This window comes from Hakea prostrata, chromosome 3 (genome assembly GCF_041222555.1).
Source record: "Hakea prostrata isolate BN-2017 chromosome 3, UWA_Hpros_2, whole genome shotgun sequence".
Classification (NCBI taxonomy): domain Eukaryota; kingdom Viridiplantae; phylum Streptophyta; class Magnoliopsida; order Proteales; family Proteaceae; genus Hakea; species Hakea prostrata.
The window spans coordinates 55035575-55061643 of record NC_142602.1 but is presented as its reverse complement, the minus strand read 5'-3'; the positions used below and the strand labels follow the sequence as shown (position 1 = coordinate 55061643).

At 39.2% G+C, this 26069-nt stretch overlaps 1 pseudogene; it reads left to right on the top strand.

The window, feature by feature from the left end:
- Positions 1 to 18993: 18993 nt before the first annotated feature.
- Positions 18994 to 20010, top strand: LOC149022535 (putative CCR4-associated factor 1 homolog 11 pseudogene; annotated as a pseudogene).
- Positions 20011 to 26069: the final 6059 nt, after the last annotated feature.

Here is a 26069-nt window from a genome sequence, read left to right as displayed (position 1 = left end):
AACTTATTATTGATGTTTGTTTAGGGCCTTAACAATTCTATTGGACTATTCTTGGTATTCTCAATTCATCATCAACTCATCCAAGGTAAGGATGGTTATATCCATAAACATATAAGTCATTAAACATTAAACTGTGCTTTATTTAAAGAATGAAATCTCTAAATTCCTTTCAATCATTATGAGACTGTTACATATGTGTTAGAACAGTAGCATTTAAATCTTTATACTTTTGTTGTGTTACTTTATCATTTTGACTTGCTTATGATTATAATGATTCGTTTCAATGTCATTATTTGATTACTATTGTGAATATGCATTGGATGCATGAGAAATGATGAGATTTGATGTGTGATTGCTTACGTATGACTTGGGATTGGGGGGTGTCCTACCGACACTTCGTCCTTGGGCATCGAGAGGGAATAGTATGGGATGTTCAGCCTATCGACACTCTCCCGAGTTATTGGATGACATACATAGGATTGTCTAGTTGTGTGGCTAGGTTCATCCTTGTCGTGTCAGACCCGAATCGGAAGGGCATTGAGACCGAACAACCCGTGGTAGTGTATGGTTGGATGGGCACTCTAGGCCGGTAACCAATCCAGTAGGGGACATAAACCATGCTACGGATACCTGAAAGGGCCATTTATTGGTAGAGTTGCATATGGATAGACTTGGGCTCACGGGCGCTCAAGACCGGTAACCAATCTGTGAGAGGACGTGAGAGCTTCCCGTTTACTATATGTGGATGACCAATAGGATTGATGAGTCCGAAATCCGGGATTTCGCTGACTCTAGTGTGAAGGATACCGGAAAGGATCGCCGGGGGCGAGGAATGGACGTATCTGAATCGACTTGACCGACCGAGTAGATGACTTGCATTGGGCTAGGCTTTACCGTGACATGCGCCAAGATCTTGACCAAATGGTGATGTGAGAGAGTGGTGACCGATCCCCTTACCACGGCTTTTGATGACTTTACCGATCTTCCCCGGGCATTCCCAAGATATGGAAATGGGAGAGTGATCGACGACCCAGAGAAGTACGGTGCTATGACTTAAAGCATGTCTACCCTAGAGACCAGCATTCATAGAGTCGGGCTCATATCTCGCATCATATGTTCCATATCACATTGCATTATTATATGTTCTGAATGTGTATGATTTATAATTATGGAATAACTTCCTTGCTAAGTTCTTCGAACTCATTCCTTTTTGTGCAAATGTTTTAGATTACATTCCAGGTACCGAAGATTACGATGGCACCTCCTATGAGGCGGACTATGATTCCACATACTACCCTCCGGGTAGTGGCGTCGGTGAGGATCCGTATATTGGAGCCGAGGAGGATTACTATTCGCACCAGGGTTAGCCCCACAGTTGTGCGGGAGCGGCAGCTACTGGGTTTACTTCATCCGTACTTGTTGAGGAGACTACCATTAGTATAGAAGAAACCCTAGCATAGTGCCCCATTCCCCTGGTGTATTTGTGGAACCTTGGATATTGTAATTAACTTGTCTTTGAATTATTCCAGTGACACTTGGATATGTAACTAACTTGATTTACTTCTTTCCCGCTGCTCTGAGAGGGTGGCTACCACACCTTCTCACCCTTTATGATTTTGATCACACTTTATTATTATCTATATTCCGCACTCTGATTTAGTTAATCTTATCTTATTCATGATACTTAGTATTAGCTGTTTTTACCATTGATTATTACTGTTCATGATTGTGTTACCGTGTAAGTGGGAGGCATGGACCTCAGATCATTGATCCTTGGACTGTGGATCACATCTCGGGTATTCCAAATGGGGTACCGGCTGGGTGGATGTGACAACCACTCTCTCACATCACCATTTGGTCTAAGTATTGGCGCATGTCAGGGTAAAGCCTAGCCAAATGCAAGTCATCTGCTTGGTTATAGCAAGTCAGATCCAGATACATCCATTCCTCCCCTCTCGGGATGCTTTCTGGTATCTTTTTCACTAGAGTTAGCGTAATCCCAGACTACAGACTCATCAACTATAAAATCCAGCTTTTACCTAACCTTGACCCGACCCGGTCATTGTTATGTTTGTAGGTCCAAAGACCCGAAGTGGTGGTAGGAGGGACTTATGGGCCCTACTGGTTGATGACGTAATGTCGGGATTCCAGTTTATGGACATTGATGATGCTGCTCCTTCCTTGAGCACATTACCAGTGCTAAGTTAGAATCTGCGCACTGATGAAGAGCGAGACAGTTGAAATAGCAAACGGACTCCTGTGCATAATCCGAAGGTACTCCCTGAAACTAGACCTCTTGAGTGAACTGTAGGAGAAAACCCCATGCAATTTGACCTTGTATAGCCCTCCAAGTCCACACCTAAAGTTTCTGAACTATTCTGTAAAATTTCTGCAGAGATTGTTTTGGTCGATACTATTGGTCGATACCATCGACCAAAGGTATCGACCAACAAGTCTGCTGAGCCTAGATTTAAAGATTCTTGGAATATTCTTTTCTATTTATTTATTCCTCGAGACTGGAGCCCTATTCTCGCGTTTTTAACATCTCGGGAACGTGAGAGAGCCTCCCAAGAACTCCTCCTTGGTAGTGGTGAAGCATCTTCTTCATCAATCATTGCCAACCACTCATTCCTACTTTCTTGTTCCACTTTAAAGGTATGACTCTCTCTCCTAATCACTTTCTCACTCATCTTTTCTCTATTTTACTGTTGGGACCATGGCCAAGGTGCTGCAACCTTGCATACACCTTGCCATGAACCTTCTAAACCCCATACAATGATGTTTTCACCGATATGACTATGATTGATTCACCTCATGATCATTGACTACACATTTCCATGATTTATTGCTTACCAACTTGCTTTATTAACCAAAACTGAGATGAAGCTCATGATTAACCTAATCTATACCTTGCATATGTGCTCCATGTTACTTCTAAACGATTCCCTACCTAATCCCCCATGTTTTCCCCTAATTTGCATTGAGATATAGCCAATGCCATGATCTACAACTCTTAACCTTAATATGTCAATTTGGGGATTTCCAAATGGACCATTGGATTATGAAAGTTTCTTGATAATTAGTGTCCCCATGTTGTGCTTAGACTATCCTCCAAGTTTCATGTCAATCCGAGACCCGGAAGACCAAATATGGGCAAGAATCCGAAAAGCCAGCTTGCTGTCCTAGAATTGATTTGGTCGATACTATTGGTCGATACTATCGACCAAATGTATCAACCAATAGAGTTCTTGTCAGCAACTTTTGCCCAGATTCCGATTCGTTTGATCTCCGATTGTTCTGATTTCTTCTCTAACCTTTCATATATGCTTGTTTAGGACTTTAAGACTATTTGGGCCCCTTGCTTGTGATCTTGGACCATTCTCTTCTCCGATTCAAGGTAAGGATAGTTATCGATGTAATTACCTAGGATATGGAAATCTTGACTTGGTATTCCTAACCTAGTAAATATAGTTTCTATTTCATATTCTTATCGTGTTAGACTTGCTACATATGTCTTTTAATAGTAGCTTTGTGTTTACATTATATTACTTCAATGTTTTATCATGTTTATCAATTTCAATATATGATGACTTATGTCAATGTCATGAATTGAATGTTTATTATGACGTTGTATCTTGTGAACTGATATGATGAACTTGGGCATGTGATTGCTTAAGTATAACTTGGGATTGAGGGGTACCCTACTGGTGCTTCTGTCCTTGGACATCGGAGGGAATAGTATGGGATGTTCTCCGAAGGTGTCCATTGACGCTTTCCCGGGTTATTGAATGACATGCATAGGATTTGTCTAGATGTATGGCTAGGATGTCCCTATCATATCAGACCCGATTCGGAAGGGCATTGAGACCGAACAACCCGTGGTAGTAGTGTGGATTTGTGGGCGCTCAAGACCGGTATCCACTCCGTGAGAGGACATAAATTGCATTACGGTTACCCGAAAGGGGCCATTTATTGGTAGGGTTACAAATGGCTAGACTTGGGCTCACGGGCACTCAAGACCGGTGAAATGATCCGTGAGAGGGACGTGAGAGCTTCCCGTTTACCATTTGTGGATGACCAATAGGGTTGATGAGTCCGGTGAGTAATATCCGTGACTTTAGTGTGAAGGATACCGGAAAGGATCCCGAGAGGGGAGGAATGGAAGTATCTAGAACGGCATGATATGATTAAGTAGATGACTTGCATTGGGCTAGGCTATACCCTGACATGCGCCAATACTTAGACCAAACGGTGATGTGAGAGAGCGGTGACCGAAACCCCAACCATGGATTTGTCCGAGAGGGATGCAGGACCCAATTTCCCCCGGTGATGAGTGACTAAGACTACCTAAAGAAGTATGGTGCTATGACTTAAAGCATGTCTACCATAGATGACCAGCATACTTAGAATAAAGTCATATTGCATTATATGCCTCATATCATCTGCATCATTTTATGATTATCTTGTGGTTTATGTGTGGTGGGATAACTTCCTTGCTGAGTTCTTTTGAACTCATTCCTTTCTTGTTGCAATATTTTGTTAGGCTATTCTACAGGTGATTACTCTGATGGCACCCTCCCTGAGGCGGACCCAGATACCTCATACTACCATCCGGAGGCTGGCTACGTTGAAGACTTCGGTGACCATACCGAAGAAGATTACCAGGCGTACCAAGGTTAGCCCCGGAGTTGTATGGGAGCAGTCATGTTGGGTCTCCATGGTCCTCAACTTTGAAGAAGATATATTTATTATGGAGGAGACTTATGAGTAGTTACCCCTTCTTTTGTGACAGTATACTTAGAAGAATTGTAATAACTTTAACTTACCTTTATAACTTGAGACTTGTACTTAACTAAATTTTGACCTCACTTCCGTTTGGTGAAGGAGTGGATTCCGCCCCACCGCCTTCTTAATTTATCTGATTTGATATTTATTTCCGCACTCTGATTATGTCTGACACCTTATTCCTGAATTCCATGATCATTCATTGTTAGTTTATGATTATTATCTGTTCATGATTGTATTATCGTCGATGTGGATTATGTGGTCCCTGAACTATGGATCTTCGGGGCTGTGGATCACATCCCGGGTATGCCAGATAGGGTACCGGCTGGGTGGATGTGACATCAACCCTATGGGTCATCCACAAATAATAGACGTGAAGCTATCATGTCCCCTCACGGATATAACTCACCGGTCTCAAGCGCCCATGAGCCCAAGTCTACTATTTGCAACCCTACCAATGAATGGTCCCCACAATGTGATTTATGTCCTCTCACAAATATAACTCACCGGTCTCAAATGCCCATGAATCCCCATTGCTACCACGGGTTACTCGGTCTCAATACCCTTCTGAATCGGGTCTGATATAATAGGGACATCCTAGCCAAACACTGCTAGACAAGACCTAGGTATGACAACCAATAATCCGGGAAAGCGTCAAAGGGCACCACAAAAAATATCCCATACTATTCCCACTGATGTCCAAGGACAGAATGTCAAAAGGACATTCCCTAATCCCAAATCATACCTAATCAATCACATTCCCAATTCAGTCATAACAACACAACTGATATCTCATCATATAGAAAGATACATATAACCATGATCAATCGCATATGTAAATGACAAGAATAAGTATTCATTCATGATTCAAGTAATAAAGAAATACATGAACAAGGTACTACTATACTTGAAGTACTTACAACAGTAGCATAATACTAAGAAAATACAATAATGGTAGTGAATCTAAGAAATTTCCAAAATAGAAACCAAGATTCATGCAATCTATGTAATTATGGAAACAACTGTCCTTACCTTAAATAGACTCGAAGATATTCCGGAGATCAAAGAGATCAAGTCAAAGTTAGCAAATAAACCCTAGACAAGCATAGATACAACATCAAGAGAAAGCCCTAGAAGATTGGAGGTCAAACGGATCAAATCGGACGAAGTATAAAATGCTGTCCATGGCTAGCTGACTGGCAAGCCTAACTGATCCAGTCGACCAAGCAGTCAACCAGGTGAATAGTAACTGAAGCCAAAACTGAATTTTTTATCCGAAATCCAACTTTCGGGATTCGAAAGGAATCTTAGGAATAGTAAACTAAGACTATCTAGCAAAGATCAATCATCAAACAAGGATCAAAACCATGACTTTCTAATTTTTATCAAAGCATGGTTTTCAATGAAAACAACCATGGATGCAAAGGAGAATGAAGGATCATATCAAGAGTGTCACATCCCGCAAAATCCACCCAGGGGGTACCTATCTGGATTACCCGGGGAAGTGATCCACGGTCCCGACGGTCCAGTTTAGGAACGATCATAACCACTTAGCACAATAATATAATCAAAAGCAAGAACAAATCTTTGTATTCAAGTCATTTAAGAATAAAAGTCAAGAAAGGATCTCATAGGGATCAGAAAAGAACATCAGAGTGAGGAAACCCCCCCCCCCCCCACGATACCAAAAACAAAAAAAAGCAAAAACGCGAAACGCCCCCCCCCCCCCCACGGCACCCCCCGCGCGAAGGCGGGGGGGGCGGCCCACAGGAAGAAGGCGGGGAAGAGGGAAACACCCACAAAAAAAAAAAAAAAAAAAAAAAGAACAATCATAACAAAAGTGCGGAAGATAAACCATAGATCCAATAAAGAAAGAATGAATCATAAATGAATCGGAATAATAGATATAATCGTAGTATCAAACAGATAAGTAAAGTGAGGCAAAAATCCCACTTTACAACCAGCGGAAAAGTAGCTCTAAAGAGAATAAACTAAATAAAATCTAATCCCAGTAGCTAGTACATTGGGTAACTAAATTGTTCTCCACTTTATAGACAACATCCTTATAAGTGTAAATCTCATAAATGGCACAAGGACGCTTCCACTCGATGGTCGGACTAAGCATCGTACGGAGCATAACCACTCGCGGGATCTTCGTAGTAATTGTGGTAACCGCAATCACCTTCCCGGAGATATGCCTCTTCGCCTTGCGCTTCTTCATAGGGACCGTCATAGTACTCGCACTGCAGGATAGTCTAACAAACATTGTACAATAAAGGAATGAGTTTCAAAGAAACTCAGTAAGGCAGTTAAAATCCATAATAACATAAATGGCAGGATTCCAGAACAAACATAAATGCAATATGATATGAGACAAGCAATGAATGAATGAATCTAACTCTATGTATGCTGGTCTCTATTGGCAGACATGCTTTAAGTCATAGCACCGTACTTCTTTAGGAAAGTCCACTCACATCCTCAACCATTTAAGATATCTTGGATTCTCTCACGGATCATTTCACCGGTCTTGAGCAGCCAATTGGTAATGGGTCCTTCATCCCTCGAGACAAACCATGGCAGGGGGTTAAGTCAACACACTCTCTCACAACCATTTGGTATAAGTACTGGCGCATGTCGGGGTAAAACCTAGCCAAATGCAAGTCTTCTACTTAGTTACATCAAGTCGGATCCAGATACTTCCATTCCTCGTCCCCGACGATCCTTTCCGGTATCCTTCACACTAGAGTCCTCATAGTCCCCGACTACGGACTCATCAACCCTATTGATCATCCACATATGGTAAACGGGAAGCTCTCACGTCCTCTCACGGGTTGGTTACCGGTCTTAAGCGTCCGTGAGCCCAAGTCTAACCATATGCAACCCTACCAATAAATGGCCCCCACAATGTGATTCCTGTCCTCTCACGGGTTGGTTACCGGTCTTGAGCGCCCATGAATCCCCATTGCTACCACGGGTCGTTCGGGTCTCAATACCCCTCCGATTAGGGTCCGACATAACAGGACATCCTAGCCAAACACTACTAGACAATCCTAGATATGTCATCCAACAGCTTTAGGAAGGTGTCCAGAGGGCATCTCCGGAAACATCCCATAATATTCCCGTAGTAGTCCAAGGACAGAAGTGTCAAAAGGACACCTCTCCTTTCCAAACCATACTTAAGCATACACATGCATCAATTCATATCATCACATATATAGTAACCTCATATATGGAAAGAAATCAATAATTGCAATCACCTTGTATATAATTGGTAAGTAAATCATACATGAGTCAATTCAATATGAATAAGTAATGCTACCGTAATCAAAGTTATGCAACAGTAGTATATCATTGTAAGAATCTAATTTAGGAATCATATCTATGATATTCAAATATAGAAACTAGATTCATGCTATCTATGTAATTAAGGAAATAACCATCCTTACCTTTTATAACTCGCAAAGGAATCCTAAGAAATCAAGTAAGATCTTGGCAAACTTGAGAAGAAGGTCCTAAACAAGTATATACAACATATTAGGAAAGATCCCTAACGAGAAAAGATACCAAAACATCCAACACAGACCGTCGGGGGGTGGTTGCCTTGGGTTGGGGTGGGTGGGGGGGGGGGGGGGGTCGGCCCAACCATGGCCGAAGCGGGCCAAAACCAAAAAAAAAGAGGTGTTGGAAGTGAAATCCGCGGGCCCAATTTGGTGGTTCAAAAGGGTACTAATCAAGGGGTAAACTACATCAGTAGTATTCTAACATATAGGGGACCTCAAAACACCAATCAAATCAAGATATCAAGATCCAAATTAGGAAACAAAAAGTTACCATAATTAGATCAACCATGGATCTTGATGAATTCGAAATAGAAAACAAAGACAAGAACAATAGGAGGATGGATCATTGCTTCAGGTAATGGTATCATGAAAACATACTTAGATCTTCAAGGAACAAGGCTTAGAAGCATAAATCTAAATAAGGAAATAAAACCTACCATATATGTAACTACCATGCATCATGAAGAACACATAGTATGGTAGAAGAGAACAACTAGAAATTTATAGATTATGGATCATGGAAGGAAAACACAGTAATTAACTACTAATATGATCAATATAGAAGATCCAAAGAGATCAGAATTCAAATTAGAAGTTTAACAAAGATTAGATCATGGTTTGATCATGATTCCCTCAAAAGCTTGCAATGATCATAGTTAAGATCATTGTTCTAGCCTCAAATCCTTAGGATGATCATGAGAACATGTTCAGAGATGTTTGCAACAGAGAATGCAGCATCTCTTCTACTGTCTCAACTCAAAAAGGAAAGAAAAACAAAGATGGAGGAGAAGAAAAGAGAGTAGACATACCTTTTGATGCAAAAAGAAGAGTTTCGACGAAGATCCGTCAAGAAAACACCAAGGATGCAAGGGAGATGACTTGCAGAGGTCTTTGGTTCGTTCCGGAGAGTTTGGAGGCAGCAAATACGAAGTGGACTCGAGATTGGACTTAAATAGAGCAAGAACAACCTAATTGCCAAAGACAGCACTCATTGGTCGAGTGGATTGGTCGACTGGCCCGATCGACCAATCGGTCGACCAATGTCGCTAAAGACAAGTCCAAAACAGGGAATTGAAGGCCCAGATCAAATCCAATCCTAAAGGGGTTTTGCACACAAGTCAAGTGACTTACCTAATAGGTAGAAATGCCTTCAAACCAAGATAGAGAGCACTCCAAGTCCATCAACTAATCAAATCTTCATCAGGATTCAGTTTCCATAAATAGAACTTCATCATCAACTTTCATGGATTCAAAGCCAGACACCAAGTCCTCCACTGGGATGGCCCAAAGCTGACTTCTTACTTTACTTCGGGTCATCGGACCTACAAATAACAAGGTTTCCGGGTCAAGGTTAGGGCTGGGTTTTACACGAAATGAGGCGGAAATCCACTCTACAACAACAACGGCAGGTAGATCGAATAAAAGTAAAGGTTACAACTAGTTCCCAAAGGAAGGGGAACAAACTAAACTACGGTCTCAACGAATCAAAAAGAGAATGGGACGATATCCCATTGCTGTCACACAAATGCAAGAGGCGGACTACTCCTGATAAGAATCAATCTCGTACTGATAGTTTTCACCAGCGTAGTCAGCATAACCAGTATTGTAGGGGTCACCAACTTAGTCTTCAAAGTGTTGACCTTCATAGTCACAGTAGTAGTACCTACAGGAAAGTCTAACAAAAGATGTTGCAAAAAGGAGTGAGTTCCAAAGAACTCAGCAAGGCAAGTTATTCCACAATAACATAGATACATGATACAAAATATAACATGATGCAAGATGTTATGAAACAGACGATGCATGTATGAATCTAACTCTAAGTATGCTAGTCTCTATGGTAGACATGCTTTAAGTCATAGCACCATACTTCTTTGGGTAGGTCTCAAATCACTCTTCCCTCAACCATTCTGGTATATTGGGTTCTCTAGTGGTAATTAGGTCATGCATCCCTCGAGACATTCCATGGTTGGGGGTTTAGGTCACCGCTCTCTCACATCACTATTGGTCTAAGTATTGGCGCATGTCAAGGTAAAGCCTAGCCAAATGCAAGTCATCTACTTAGTCGTATCATGTCAGATCCAGATACTTCCCCTATGGCTACAACCAACTCGGTTCAGTATCCTTCACACTAGAGTCACGTATCCTATGGCTACAACTAACTCGGACTACGGACTCATCAACCCTATAGATCATCCACAAATAATAGACAGGAAGCTCTCACGTCCTCTCACGGGTTGGTTACCGGTCTTGAGCGCCCGTGAGCCCAAGTCTAGCTATTTGCAACCCTACCAATAAATGGCCTCTAACGAGTATCCTCAATGTAATCTATGTCCTCTCATGGGTTGGTTACCGGTCTTGAGCTCCCACAAATCCACATTATTACCATGGATCGTTCGGTCTCAATGCCCTTCCGATTCGGGTTTGATACAACAAGGACATCCTAGCCATCACCACTAGACAAGTCCTATGTATGACATCCAATGATTTGGGAAAGCGTCAATGGGCACCATCGAAAACATCCCATACTATTCCCTTTGATATCTAAGGATAAAAATGTCAATAGGACATTCCCCAATCCCAAGTCATACCTATTCAATCACCTTTCCAATTCCACCATATCATACATAAATGATACATCATCATATAGAAAGACATATCACATCACATGATCAATCATATATGTAATTAACAAGAATGAATAGTCATGATAACCAAAGAATATATATAAACATGGTACTACTGTCTTAAAGTACATACAGCAATCCTATGATGTTAAAAATACAACAATTACGGTGAATCTACCAAATTTCCAATATAGAGGCATAATTCACATAATCCATGTAATTATGGTAATAACTGTCCTTACCATAACTTGAATCGAAGATGGTCCAAAGATCAAAAGGGAATGGTCCCAAGGATAGTATTTGCACCCTAGACAATCATAGATGCAATATTAGAAAAGAAATCAAGAAAATCGGAGGTCGAACGGATCAAATCGGACAATACGTCAATTGCCACACCCCACCCGCCGTTCTTGGTTACTCGCCCGACAACCCGTGGGAGCAATCCGTCACAGGATCCACAGTTCTAGTCTATCAATAATAATAAATGCAAGTAAAGACAATCATGAGCAAGAAATGTTCAATAATTAAATGAAAGAATTACAGGAGTCCAAATACTCCAATAAAGTAATAAAGGAAAGAATAAATAATCAAAATATAAATGAGTTCAGCGGAAGCAATAAAAAAAGAGTTATATGATTTTCTTTCCAGTTTCCTTTTTTGAAGCTAAATAATGTTTTTCATGAATTTCTAGAAATGGGGTCCTCCAGTTCTTCTCCATGCGGTGAGCAAACTGTCTGGAAACTTGTCTCCTCCGCCCATCAATGGGTGCTATAAGCGCATTCCATGCACTTGCAGGAGCTCCCGCACAGGCTATCTCCATTTCCCATTGTCAGTGCCACATCTCTTCATAAGGGAAGGTTCCTTCAGAGGAAACCAATCCATCTTCTTGCGTATTTCCTCCATCTGTACAAGGTAATAAAACATAGACAAATAAAGGAATGAGTTCTGGAGAACTCAGTAAGAACAAACAATGATTCCCATCCATATGTCAAACCAATCAAAAATGCATAAATGATATGTATGAATGCAAAGTATGAATACCGCTAAAATCTAACCATGCACGTCTCTATCATTTTACATGCTTTAAGATATACACCAGCCCTCCTCTGGGTAGGTCTAGTCACTCTAATCCGGCAAGGACTGGTTACCTCTGTAGGGATCCTGAAATGGAAAGTCCACACCTGGCTCTCAAACCATGGTTGGGGTTAAGTCAACACTCTCTCACCACGACCATTGGCATGAGTACTGGCGCATGTCAGGGTTTCTAATCCAATGCAGGTCATAAAGGTAACATACTACATGAAGTCTAGGTACATCCCTTATGGCACCAACCAACTCGGTTCAGTATCCTTCGCAACCTAGGAATGAGAACCCTCACGGACTGGCTACCGCTATTGGACTCCATTCCATAACCATATGGTCATCCACATATTGTTGGGGCGAAATGCTCTCATGACTCCTCACGACACCCGGTCTGTTTCTTGGACATTAATGAGCCCAACCCTAACATATGCAACCCTACCATTTATATGACCAACAATGGACCAACGTCAAATCACTGTCATCACAGGTCATTCGGCTTCAATTCCCCTACCGAAAGGGTAGTAGCATGTGGGTACCTAGCCATGCAACTCTAGACTCTACCTAGGTATGTCATCTAGTAGTTATGATAGAGCTAGAGACATCAGCGAGCATGTGTCCCATACCACAGCCCTCTAATATCCCAAGCTAGGATATCCTAATGGAATACCCCTTCCATTAGAACCACAAACCAATCAACATCAACATATCACATTCATGATCAACAAAGTATAAGTAAAGACAGTACAAACAGCAAGCATATCACAAGATCAGCATGCTAAACAAGGTTACAGCAGTTTATGAAAAGAAAGAACAGTAATAACAGACACTAGACTAGCATGTTCAAGTCATTACATAAGAATAGGATTGTATGTCCTTGCCTATAATTATGCAGAATTCCCTCTAACTTGCAATCCATAAGCTATTATAAGACTTTTATTTGAAACAGAGAATACCTATATGCAGGGTTACAGTAAGGTATAAGTCGAACGAATCAAATCGGATCAAAACCAAAAGTCATTTGGTCACTGGAAACTAGCCGGTCACTTAGGTTGAGCGACCGCCACTAGTGACCGCCCCAAAAACAGAGAGTTTCAATCCGAAACTCAGGCTTCTAATTTGAAACTCAAGCTTCTAATCATCTGTTTTCAATCCAAATTTTGAATGATCATAGTTTGAATCTCAAATCTATTACTCCGATAACCACAGGTGATACTAAACCTAAACAATGACATCAAATTGGCTATCCAGAAACCTCCCTCTTGATTAGATCAGGCCTTTTCAAGAAAGCAGGGTTTCGTTTTCGGATCTGATCTCACCAAGATTAACAAAAAGGTAGGCAGTGCAATAGAAGGATCAAGAACAACCAAAGGGAAACACTAATCTACTTTTATCATAGCAAGTGGTGAAGCATAAGTGAACAAGAAATCACTTACCTCAACCAAATCAACTATGAATGACATTAGAACCTTCTGGGACTCTAACAGCACTTCAGATCTACTTCCAGCACGTCTCCACAGCCGTCTAACCTCCAAAAACGGTAATCCCGAATAAAATATTCGTAAAATAGGCGAGGGTTACAATTTATAGGAATCAGGGGGCAAAATAGGGCAAAATCCCGCAATCAGGACCAGGCGGTCACTCAAGGTGGTCGCTTGGTTTAATCAACTGCCACTAGCAATCGCCCCCAAGTATAATGCTATACAAGGGTGCTTTGCTCAGGGGGTTGATGCCCAAGGACAACCTAACCCTAATGAAGACATGGGGGAGGTCTTACCTTCAATCAAGACATCTCCAGACATCACTTGTCTTCCAGAAGTCCAACTACCAAGCAAGGCAAGCTCTTCATCAAGAGAATCCAGATCCATGGGTTCAGGGTATGGATCATGGGCTTCTATCCGAACACTCCACAAATTTACTCGACTAGACCTTTGGGTTCTCAGACCTGCAATATGGATCTCGGGTTAGAAATACAGGGGTTGTTACATCAATTTTGTAATCAATACAGGGGTTGTTACATCAATGTTGAAATCAGAGATGAATACTATCATAAACTTAGATCTAATATGCTAGTGAAATCAAATTAGAAGAATGATCATGTCTTCATGAAGAAATCATATAATCATGGCTAAGAATCAAGTATGAGAATCATAGCATTAATGGAATGAATGGAGATTCATTCTCATCACAAGAGATTGTAGAAGAGGTGTTTGCAAGGTTGCAATACCTTCTTCATAATCACAGCAGTAAGAACTAGATCAAAACATGAGTAAATCAAAGAGAAAACAAGAGATTACTAACCTTGAAGATGAACTAGAGAAGAAGAACTTGAGATCTTGCAAGAGTTCTTCACAAACACCAAGGAGAGGCTTTGGAGGAGGTTTCCCACATACACAATAGGTTATGGCAGCATGGGAGGCTAAAGAATACAAAGTCTACTTAAATAAAACATCAAAAGACCTAAAAACAAGATATTCTCGAATTTCATAAGCAGCTGGCAGCCTGTTAGTCAACTAGGCAGTCGACCAGGCTAGGACAGCAAGCCTGCTTAGGGAAATGACAGCCTAGATCAACTCAAATTCACTTGGGCTTCTTCCTACTTCACAATTGACTTGTCTAGGTCAGAGAAATACCTTCAATTCATGTCCAAGAGTGCATTAGGTCCATCAACTAATCTCTCCTTCTTCAAGGTGCAGTTTCTTATCAAACACAACCAAAGCTTCCAAGTATGAAACACCATCATCAATTTCCATGGGTTCGGGGTCAAACATCATGTCTTCTACTGAGAAGGCCCATAGTTGTCTTCTTCCTTCACTTCAGGTCTTCGGACCTACAAACAATAGGGTTTCTGGGTCAAGGTTAGGGTTGGATTTCACAGTTTGGGCTTACTGATCTTGGGGTGAAGACACATTTGGAACCCACATTGCACAAATCGGGGTGTCTAAATACCTTAAAGAAAGTACCTCTGGTATGTTTCAACTCTGACGAAGTATTGTGATTACAACATCCATTCAAGTGTTCATGGAGATTCCTCAACAAGTTTTTCAACATTTAAAGGTCGAAATCTAAATGATTGGCTTCAATCAAGCTAACGATGATTATGCCAAAATTTTAATATTATAAGAGTGAATAAATCAATCTAAGACCTTGTTTCAATTTAAGGTTTTCAAAAAAGAGAAAGTGGATCATGGACTCAGAAGGGAGATTCAGGTTTGACGGGCGCATCATCCTACCAAAACCAATTCCTACTTGATTTCTATTCTTTGGTGCCCTTTATTAAGGCATTTCAACAATTTTCGTGTGTCTGTGACATGAAGGTATCTCTATAATGGCTATTATCCATGAAGACATTTGTCCCAACACTGAAAACAAGAACGTGGCTATGGTCATTATGTTATGTATGTGGGTCAGATTTTGTGTAAACTTGGCCTTCGCTCGTTTTGCGCCGAAAATTATTTTTGTGCATCTGATTCACATGGAAATCGTTCATCCAATAGCCCAGATTACCATGAGATATGGACAACGTTGATTATATTTCAATTTAGGGTTTCTTGGTTTAAAGATGTAGCTCTCCTCTTCTGTAATTGGTTTTCCAGTTTTCTTGAAACTAGTCGATTGTTTGGCGGCTGTGGGTTTTCTTCCCCTTGAGGATTTCCACATAAAATATTTTGTGTTCTGTGTTTTTATTTTTCTGTTGTGTGATTGTTCCTCGGTTTCAATCCTAAAAGTGAGGCTAATTAAAACCCTATGGGGTTGTTTCCTCACTTGGTTGGGCTTTGTATCCATGTTAGAAGTATAATTTTATCATTAAAGAAACAAGATGGAAGGTCTAACTTTTGCTAAGTTCAGTCGTGGACCCCTAAACCCTGATGGGGTATCTAAATCATCTTTCCAACCTTATGGCGTGGGCTTGTTTCCTTTGTAGAATTTTTTGGATTAGTAGGCTTAGTTATGCCCACTTTAGTTCAATTATACCCAAGTTTCAAAATGTTGCCTCATGTTGCCATGTCAGTGCTAGACAACACGGCGACATGTCGCGACTTTTAGGATAACTTTTGGAGGCGTGTCGGTGAAAATTTGACCCTAGTTTCAAGGAGTATTTGGGGTCATTTTTGCCTGAATTTTGTTGTATAGCCTAATTTGAAGCCAATAAACACACTGAGAGTGTTATTTTGGCCTAAAGCATCACATAAATTAATGTTCCTTATTGGTATATACTCGGTTGTATGCAGGCGCAACTGAAAGTCTGAAAAACTCAAATAAACTAATGTAAACATGCAAAGAGAACACAAGTACACAACTAGTGAAGAGAAGTATCAAGGTCTACAATTAATTATGCAATTGTGGCCAACAGAGAGCTGTTCTAGTGAAACCAACACCTCAAAGTGAAGAGGTCGTGGGTTTGACTCTTGCTAAGGCATATTAATATTCCCATCCCCCGGCTTAATAAAGCCCCTTTTTACCCAAAAAAAAAATTATACAATTGTGTTGAGCATGGCTCATGCTTCACATTCTATTGCCGACAGACATGTGGGTGTGGCAGCAATGCCCCTAGAGCCTGTAGAAGTCCTACGTCACTTTGGGCCTTAGAATTTCTTTGAAGTTTGAACAAATAGGGTTAAGATGGCAAAAATCGAATGAAAAATTGTTGAAGAATGGAACAAAATTCAGCTAAATATTGGGAATTTCAAAATATATCACCGAAAATTTCGGGTGGCCATTTCGTGTCGCCTAAGTCTGCTGCCATAATGTACACTGATCATATCCCATTACAATTGCCCAATTGTAGTCCAAGACCAACATGGCTCAACTTGGCCCGAGACTAGACTAGACTAGACTGAATACTAAACATGCCATGGTATGGCCAACGTTTTGGACCAATATGTTCGGCTAGGCTTGACCAAGACTATGCTAGGCTCAAATTAGCACAGTAGGGCCTGGGCTAGAACATTTTAACCCTGAGTCAATGTCACTTCATGCTAGGCAGTGCTAATGAGTCTCAAGGTTGGGCTGGGGACAATGACAAAGGGCAGGACCAATTCAAGTCAGGGTCAACCCATACTTAACTGGCCCAATTAGGAATAATCGACCAGGGTTGGACTTGACTTCACCCATCAAGGTTCGGGGTAAATGATAAAATTTGTAAGCCCTAAGTAAAAGTTAGACCAAAACAAGACTCAGTTAAGAACATTTATGGCTGATATTGGATTTTGTAAAGCCCAACCAAACCCATCCCTATTGTAGCATTAATCAAGCTCAAGCTACGGCCAAGCCAAAATTTAAAGGTCTTAAGACTCAAATAAATTCATTAGTACAAATAGATTTGGCACAGTAAACCACACTAGGCAAAGCCCACGGCAAAGAATTTTACTCGTTAAAATTGACCTTTTTTTTTTTTTTTGGTTGCCAACCCCGGTTTCCAAGACTTTGCCCTGACTAATCCGGTGTTCGACCCGGGTCGCACACCTGGCTGTGGTGGGTGAGTCTCGCAGGGATTTTTTGCATCCACAAGGTTTCGATACTAAAACCTTGCTTAAGCGGACCAAGCTGCTTACCACTTGGACCAACACCCGTTGGTTAAAATTTACCTTCCATGTTAATAAAAATGAGATATTAGACTTTTAAAAGGGTCAACCCAGTGTAAAATATATGTCATAAAAGTACATGCAATAGACTCAGCCCAACTTTATATAAAAAGATTTGGGCCAAATAAAAATCCTTGTATATTATATAAATAAATTTCTAAAACACTTAAGAGTGTTCGTAAAGTACACTGAAATCCTTGTATATTATAAAAACTTACACAATATTTTTTTTCTTCAGGTAGAGCAGACCACATATATGTTGTATACTTATATGGACTTGGATCATTTCTATGATATAAATGCTTCTAGCATGTGCTACTAAAAAGAGGAAGAGAAAAAAAATGCTTATAGCATGTGTTGAATGTTTGGGTGGACTAGCAAACACAACTGCTGTTGTCTAATGCATACAAGTCATATTGGCGAACCATGAATCTAACGAGCTAGGGGATATTAAAGGAAAATAATTGCTAGGTTTAAGCATGACTTGATTGAAACTCAATTTTGTAAGTATAAGTGCCCTGAACGAGTTATGAACATTTCGTTACTATAACCGGTTTGTGAAATAAGTCACCTGAAAATTCATAAATTAAGAAGTACATGTTGCGTATTTTTCTTACTATGAATAATAAAAGCATGTGATACCGGACTAGCTACTTTTGAGGCAGAAACCATCAAGGCTCATATCAATATCGTTTTATTATTATTCTATATTATATATATAATCAAATGTAATGAAGGACTTACCAGCCTAATGAAATGGGACTTTTATAAAGTTTTCATAGATTGGAGTCTTGAATAGTTATTAGAGAGTCCAGATCACCTCTCCCCATTAGGAGAAAACAATGCGATTTCTTGATGGTTTTTGACCATATAAATGGGGTCAAGTCCACTGGGTTCAATTTTTTTACTAATTTTAGTATTTATTTTGTAGGGCCGATCCCTATTATATGATTAAAAACCATAAGAGGGCACACTATTCTAACAAGGAGGTGATTGGACTCATATGAGATATTAGATACTAAATTTTATATTAGTATACGTCATTATTAAAAATATATATTAATATTTGTATTTTATCCAAAAAGTAAACATTTAATGTATGTAATATTTTTAAAGGATTTTTTTATTAATATTAATAATTTTTAAATTCAAAATAAACGAAAACTACAATTTTCTGAATCCGATTAGGAAACCCACTCAAAGTCTGAATCCTATTAGAAACAAAAAAGAGTCCTGCTTTATTTTCTATTTAAATACTCAACTCAACGAAACGAACAATCTCATGCTCATTGCTTTTAAGTTTTTAACACACTCCTCTCTCTTTCTTCTTGTCTGAGGTTTTCACTTAAGTGAGAGATCATGAAGACGCAGGAAGCGAATAACAAGTTGAGTAGGGTGGTGTATCCGGAGAACCTTTGGGATGAAAATGTTGAGATCGTGAATGTATGGACTCATAATCTCGAGTATGAGTTCAGTCGGATAAGAGCGGCTACCAACTTCTGTCCGTTTATTTCCATAGATACTGAGTTTCCTGGAACTATAATTCATCCGAACAAACCCAACCACAGCATGAGTTCATCTGAGCGTTATAAACTTATGAAGGCCAATGTAGATTCACTCCACCTCATTCAACTTGGGATCACTATTACTAGTTTGAACGGTGATATCCCTGCATTTGGAGGTCATCGTGTGGTTTGGCAGTTCAACTTCAAAGATTTTGATATTTCAAGTGACAGATATTCATCAGATTCCATTGAACTTCTCAAGAAACAAGGTATAGATTTTGAGAAGAACAGAAGAGAGGGGATTGATTCTTTACATTTCTGTAAGTTGTTGTTTTCATCTGGTTTGGTGTTTCACCGTACAAATTGGTTTAGATGGATTACATTTCATGGCGCATATGATTTTGCTTATCTGCTGAAAGTTCTTACGAGGAAACCATTACCGGATGATCTTGTTGGCTTTTACACTCTTATGAATTTGTATTTTGGGGTGCGAGTTTATGACCTCAAACAGATTATTAAATTCTATAATGGTGTATATGGTGGTTTGGAACGTGTGGCTGCAACATATGGAGTGAAACGTAGAGCTGGGAATGCTCACTGTGCTGGTTCTGATAGCCTGCTGACTTGGAAACTTTTTCAGAAAATTGTCCCAAAAGGCACTGAAAAAGTTGAAAGAGCTGATGGTATTCTGTTTGGACTCGATATTGATTCTAAGCCAGCAACACTAGTACCACCTCTGATTCTTCGTCGCATGGTACTTGCTTCATTCATGCCTCCTGCTAGTTGTGGTTTACTCACCATGCCTGTGGATCCTGGCTTCACCAAAATGCGACTTGTTTATCCTTGCTTCATTGGAATGGGATATGTGTGATAGTGATTCTTATTCCTGGAGCTTCTTCATGAAGTCTGATTGACAACTTAAATATCTTGTTCTGTTTCAATGTAAATTTTTCATATTCAATTGTAAAATTTGTTCTTGAACCCTTAATTTGTAAGGAAAGTTGTAATTCATGGACCAAGTTAGCACATTTAATATTATACTTTTAATTAGGATTGTTAGTCTCTGGATTATTTATTATTGTTCGTCACCAGATCCATCAATATTTTATTTGCTTTGTCAAATCGAAATCGCAGCTCACAAGTAAATATAAATTGATTTAACTTTCTGCCACTGCATAATATGAAGAGGAAATTGTTAATTCTAATTGCTTCTATAAGCAATGGTTATTCTGTATGATCTCTTCTGGCCTGAAAATTATATTTGTGACTTGCTCAGCTTTCAAGCTCGTGAAAGAAATAATTTACAGAAGAAATCATCTGATGATCAAAGTTCATTATTGGTGCGGAATGCATCATCTCTCATTCATGACCAGGTCTTGCAGAATCAGACCCCAAGACTTACCAAAATCAACTTTTGTACAGAAATTTTTTTCTGGATGAATTTCACAATAAAATTGAATAAACGAGAAACAACATACATTGATGGTAAAAATTGGAAACAAAATCTGGATCATCCAACAAACCCCTTGGAGAGAGCATACTGGCTTTTCAAAACACACAACAAATGATGTGGGGGAAAGGGGCTCTTATACAAGTAACACATTCTTATACAGGAAGCACATTTGGAAGTACATGTGGAAGTTTATTCTCCAGCGAGCTAAAGGGAAGAAGGTTCGTCTCTTGGGTTGCCTTGACTGGACGCCAGAAAGCCAAGTGGCCGTGCAATTGATTGTTGCAAACAGGGAGTTTGCTTGCTTGAATTGTTCCTTCTTTCTCTTTCACAACTGGACCACCTGTAGGATCCTGCACACAAAACACAGATTTTCTGTAAGAACCCATAACAAAGCATAGACAACATTTATATACCACAGTTAGAACAGATTATCCATATGCATGACATCTTAAAAGCCTAAACATGTTACATTGGCATTAATCACACAAGAATTCCTTGTATTCTGTAGATTTAGTAACTTACCTTTGAAGCGTTTCCCCTGCTAAATCCAAGGTTCAATCCTCCGCCATTGTTATTTGATAACAGATCATAAATCTCCTCATTGTATATCTCCAAAACTGATACCTGAACAAATGTTCCGAAGCCCAAACGCTGACCACAACCGCTTTCTTCTTTTTCCTTATTCCCTTCACCAAGAATCTCTCTCAGAGCTCTGTACACAATCCCTGGCTGCTTTGGGCACCCAAACATTGTGTAGCTCTTGCCAGAACCCGTTGGACCATACATCATGATTGTGCATTTGGCCCCCAATTTGACTCCATTTATCCTCGATTCCACAAATCTTTTGCAGAACCCATCGAGATCTTCTTCCTCTGATGTAGAAACACCATCAAGACTGAAATCTCTGTAGCCTATATCAGTTCGTACCCGAACACTCTTGTCGGAAGAGAGATGCAATGCTGAAACAGGCTTGTCTTTCCGGTGTGGGTAGTTACGTATTCGACCAATGACTTCGATTGGATGCTCTGCAGGTGGGTTTTCTTTAGCTGCAGAGGTTGGATTCGAAGATGGGTGAGTGATTATTATGTATAATATTTTGCCTTTTTTTAAGTTCTTGAGTTTTTGCTGCTTCATGCACGTCATTTTGTTATCGAGGCAAGTGTGAATTTCTTTTCTAATGGTTTTCTTTTCTTGTGAGGAAGTGAATCAGTTATCCTTATTATGCCAATGAGAGGGTTTAAAGCTAAAAGCAAATGTTTCTTAACCAAGGAGAAAGTACCATGTCGAGAAATACTTCAGAATGGACTTATCAAGAACTCATTTCCAAATGAAGAATAATTTCCTAAAAAAAAATGGTTTTATACAAGAACTAAATATTTTGTTGACTAAAATTACCCATCCACTCATATGTTTCTGTTTGGCTGATAATGGTAACGTAGTTGTGGAATTATTGTGCTGAAAAGAAAGATGATTTTAGCAACTTGCTTTAGTTAATGCGCAGAACTGATCTGTTACCCATTTCGGCAAGGACTGAAGCAAAATGCATGCTTTTAGTTATGGGTCAATGTGGTCAAACTTGAGATTGGGTTCTTTGAAAGATAGAGGACTGTGTTTTCCTCACACTCCTCACACTTCTCAATAAGTGTCTTTTTTCTAAGCATGTGATAGAACAATATGAAAAAAGCACAATTTTCTACCAGTGCAAATAGAAGATCCGAACTCCTAAACCCCACAAGCCCACACCTAAGTCGATGGTCTTATAGACTCCTAAGTGAGATTGAGATCATTCGCTTGTTTCCTTTTATCACTGGTCCATATACTTGTTCAACATTTTAGGCTTTTGACTTTTTATTTTTTTTCCCATGATTAGTAGTTCTTTCAATGGTGATAGTGGTTGATTGTAATTAGAAAGCATGATCTCTATTCTCAAAGTCATGGTTATATGCATAGTTTGTATAAACTTTCTGGAAGTAGTGGAGAAGAAACAATATGGTTGGTTCTGGGTTTGTCCTAATGGTAGTAAAGTGTGTAATTACAGACATGCTCTTTCTCCTAGTTATGTATTAAAATATCAAATGAAAGCTTTGTTAGAGGAAGAGGCTGAGAAGAAATCGATTGAGGAAGAGATAGAGAACCAAGTAGATGGAGTTTTCTTTCTGCCACTAGTTCTACTGTTCTTTCTTAAAATTTGGATTTTAGTAAACTAGTTCCAACTAGTGTGATATTTTGGTGATAGCGTTCAAAAGTAGCAACTTCAACCCCGTTGACTCCTAAACTCTTCAAGCAATGGAAGAAGAAGATGGCAAAAAAGGAAGCTGGTCTTGCTGCATAGAGGGCTGAGAGAGCTAACATGACTACATGAGGTATTGTTTTCTTTATTTATCTGAAAATGTTGAATGCATTTCATCTAATAAGAAGCTATTAAATAATCTAAAATTTTCATATGTTTCAATGGCCGTGACTTGTTCCTCTTAGGCTCTAGCTTGTTTGTGGATGATATGGATGCCTACGAGAAGTACCAGAGATAAGAAGAATCAAAAGCTGCTGAACAAAAGGTAATCATTCACTCTTTCCTTAAATGTTGTAAATGAAGTGCCTAGATTTAGAACAATTGTTAATGTTTGCTATCTAGCACCTTTTAAGGTACCTAATTTTGCTTGTATTAGGGAAATTTAGGGAGATTATACATTCGAAAGGAACCAAGTTGCTACTTTTGAACGCTATCATCAAATTTAGGGAGATTATACATTTGTGTTAGTTTTTCTATTATTCTCTCTGGCTCATTTATTTGAGTCAATGGCATCTTCAGATCTTTTGCCTTCATTTTAAATTTGGTACGGTTGTTTTTCCTTGACATGTAAAGGGTATCAATCTTTCAAGCAGTATTGAATACCATATATGTTTCATCTGAATTATGTCTTGTCTCATTTACTCATTCTACTCTCTATTTGGAAGCACCTGATATGAGTAAATTTCTCTTTAGTAAGTTTCCTACAATCATGTTAGAATAGGATTTCTGAGCTACTTGAACTCTGATTGCCTCCTTTAATTTAATTTTTTACATTTCCTTCTAGTCGGTCATGAGATCAGTTTGAAGAAATTTCTCTCTATCGGGCATATTTCTTTTTATTGTTTTATCCAGTTGAAATGTCCTTTATATCTTTCTCGTTAGCCTTGTTTGTCCTCGTTGCAGGGATGGATATGAACCATACCTTGCAACAGTTGCAACTGGTTCTCACATTGATGCTATTCCATACACTAAAAATATGATGGTGTTGTTGGTGTGTTGGGTGCAGTAGAGGCAATTATTGTGCTGAGGAGGTGTGCAACCTGCATGAATGACTATATTTGATATATTCTTTTTGTTTTGATATTTACATTTATGCTTTTCATGGAAAGATAGGTTAGAAATACAACTACTGACATGCAGAATAGGGAAAGTGTGGAAGATTAGTGATCCTTAGATTTTATGAAGCAAGTAGATAATATTATCAGTTTCTCTAGCCGTGCTTGCCTTCAAGCATGAAACTGATGTTATTGATGATGCCATCGTATAGTGATTGGTTAAGCAACCGTTTAGAGTAATAAATCTCAATTTTGAAAAATTCCCTTTAGGTCCATCTTGAAATCAGTTGTGTACTAGGTGATAAGGATATTTTGGTGCAGATCATATTTGTGTTGTAACCTTTCACAATAATGATCCAGTATACATAGTGTCCCAAAAATAAATAATGATCATAAGAGTTTTCTGATCTATTTCTTGACTGGTTGAAATGGTCATGTTTCCTTTAATATCACTTATGCTACAATAATTTATGGTTCATGGCTTCATGTGCATATACGCTGACTGAGTTTTCATACAGGTCTGGCTTCAAGAGTAAAAGATCGTTGAAGTTGATCCTGTTCACATCAGAAATGCCCACACAATATGGAATCGGCTGCTTGGGAAGGTCACATCCATGATTTTATTCCCAATTTGTTTTTCTTCTTTTTTCATATCATCTTAACTTAATCTGATTTCAATTGATTTAACATATCAATTTGGGATTGGGCTTCTTTAGTTTCTGTTTAATTCCTTGGTTTTTTCTCCTACAAATGGAGCACCGGGCAATATTTGTTTGAATCATCTCAATATTTCTATTCCTGACCTTCTTCTGTTGTTCAAAATCCTACTGTTACAGTTCTTGACAACTGATGCTGAGACTGTAAAACTAAGTTTAGTTCACTCAATCACTCTCAAATAACCAGTTATAGACTTGTTTCTTATGCTCCAATCGAACCATCCCAGATCTTGTAATCCATCCATCGGAGCTGAACCAAATATAGAGCATTATTTCTTCTCCTGTTGACTACAACTGACATTGCCTTATTGAACTTATACAATTTGGTTTGGTAATACACCTTAGGCTTCTAATTTTGTCTTAATTCTAAATTTTCATTGTGGGTTAAATGGGGCTAATTGGCTAATTCATCCTTGGTCATAGTTTTACATTATGTATGCCATACCAACAAGAGGACCACTACATACGTAAAACCTAGGCATAAAATGGGACATCAAGGGTGATAAGAATTTGAAACCAAAAATGATATATGGAATCATGAGAGGTTGCAGGAGATGAAGCATATCTATGGTATGACTAGAGATGGTGTTAATGATGCCCCTGCTTTGAAGAAGGCTGATATTGGTATCATTGTTGCTGATGCTACTGATGCTGCTAGAAGTGCTTCTGATATTGTCCTAACAAAACCTGGGTTGGGTGTTATTATCAGTGCTGTGCTGACCAGCAGAACAATTTTCCAAAGGATGAAGAACTACACAGTTAGTTTCTGTCATCTTCTTTACTTGTTAACATGCATCAATTTCTTTTACTTTATGAAGAGTATTAATTTGTACTTTTTTTAACCTTCTCAAATTTATGCAGTTTCAATCACAATCTGTATTGTGGTAAGTTTCTTAAATGCAGATAAATGGTTTCTAAGTACTTCCACTGATGGTTACTGATTGAACTAGTGATTGTGTAGTTGGGTTTCTTGCTTATTGCTTTTATCTGGCAATTTGACTTCTCTCCCTTCATGGTTTTGATTTGCTATTCTAAATGACGGTGAGCTTTTGTCACACAAAGTTTTGGAGTCAGTTACAGGTCTCTTTGGTCTCACAACCGTTTTTCATCATTCTAATTGTGTGGATGATCCATTTTGCATTATAATCTATAGGTACAATCATGACAATATCAAAGGATCGGGTGGTACCATCTTGTTGAAGCGTATTCTAGAGACACAAAGGAAGATGAGAATTTTATTATATCACAACATGAATCGTGTAGCTTAAGGAACAGGTATTTATGCTTATCTAATATGCTAAAGAGTCCAGCTATTATATGTAACTGCTACGAAGCAGTTGTAACCAAATATCCTAAGAGTGCAGCTGTCATGTGTTAACCTCTACGTGGCAGTTGTAACCTCCTTAACACTCCCCC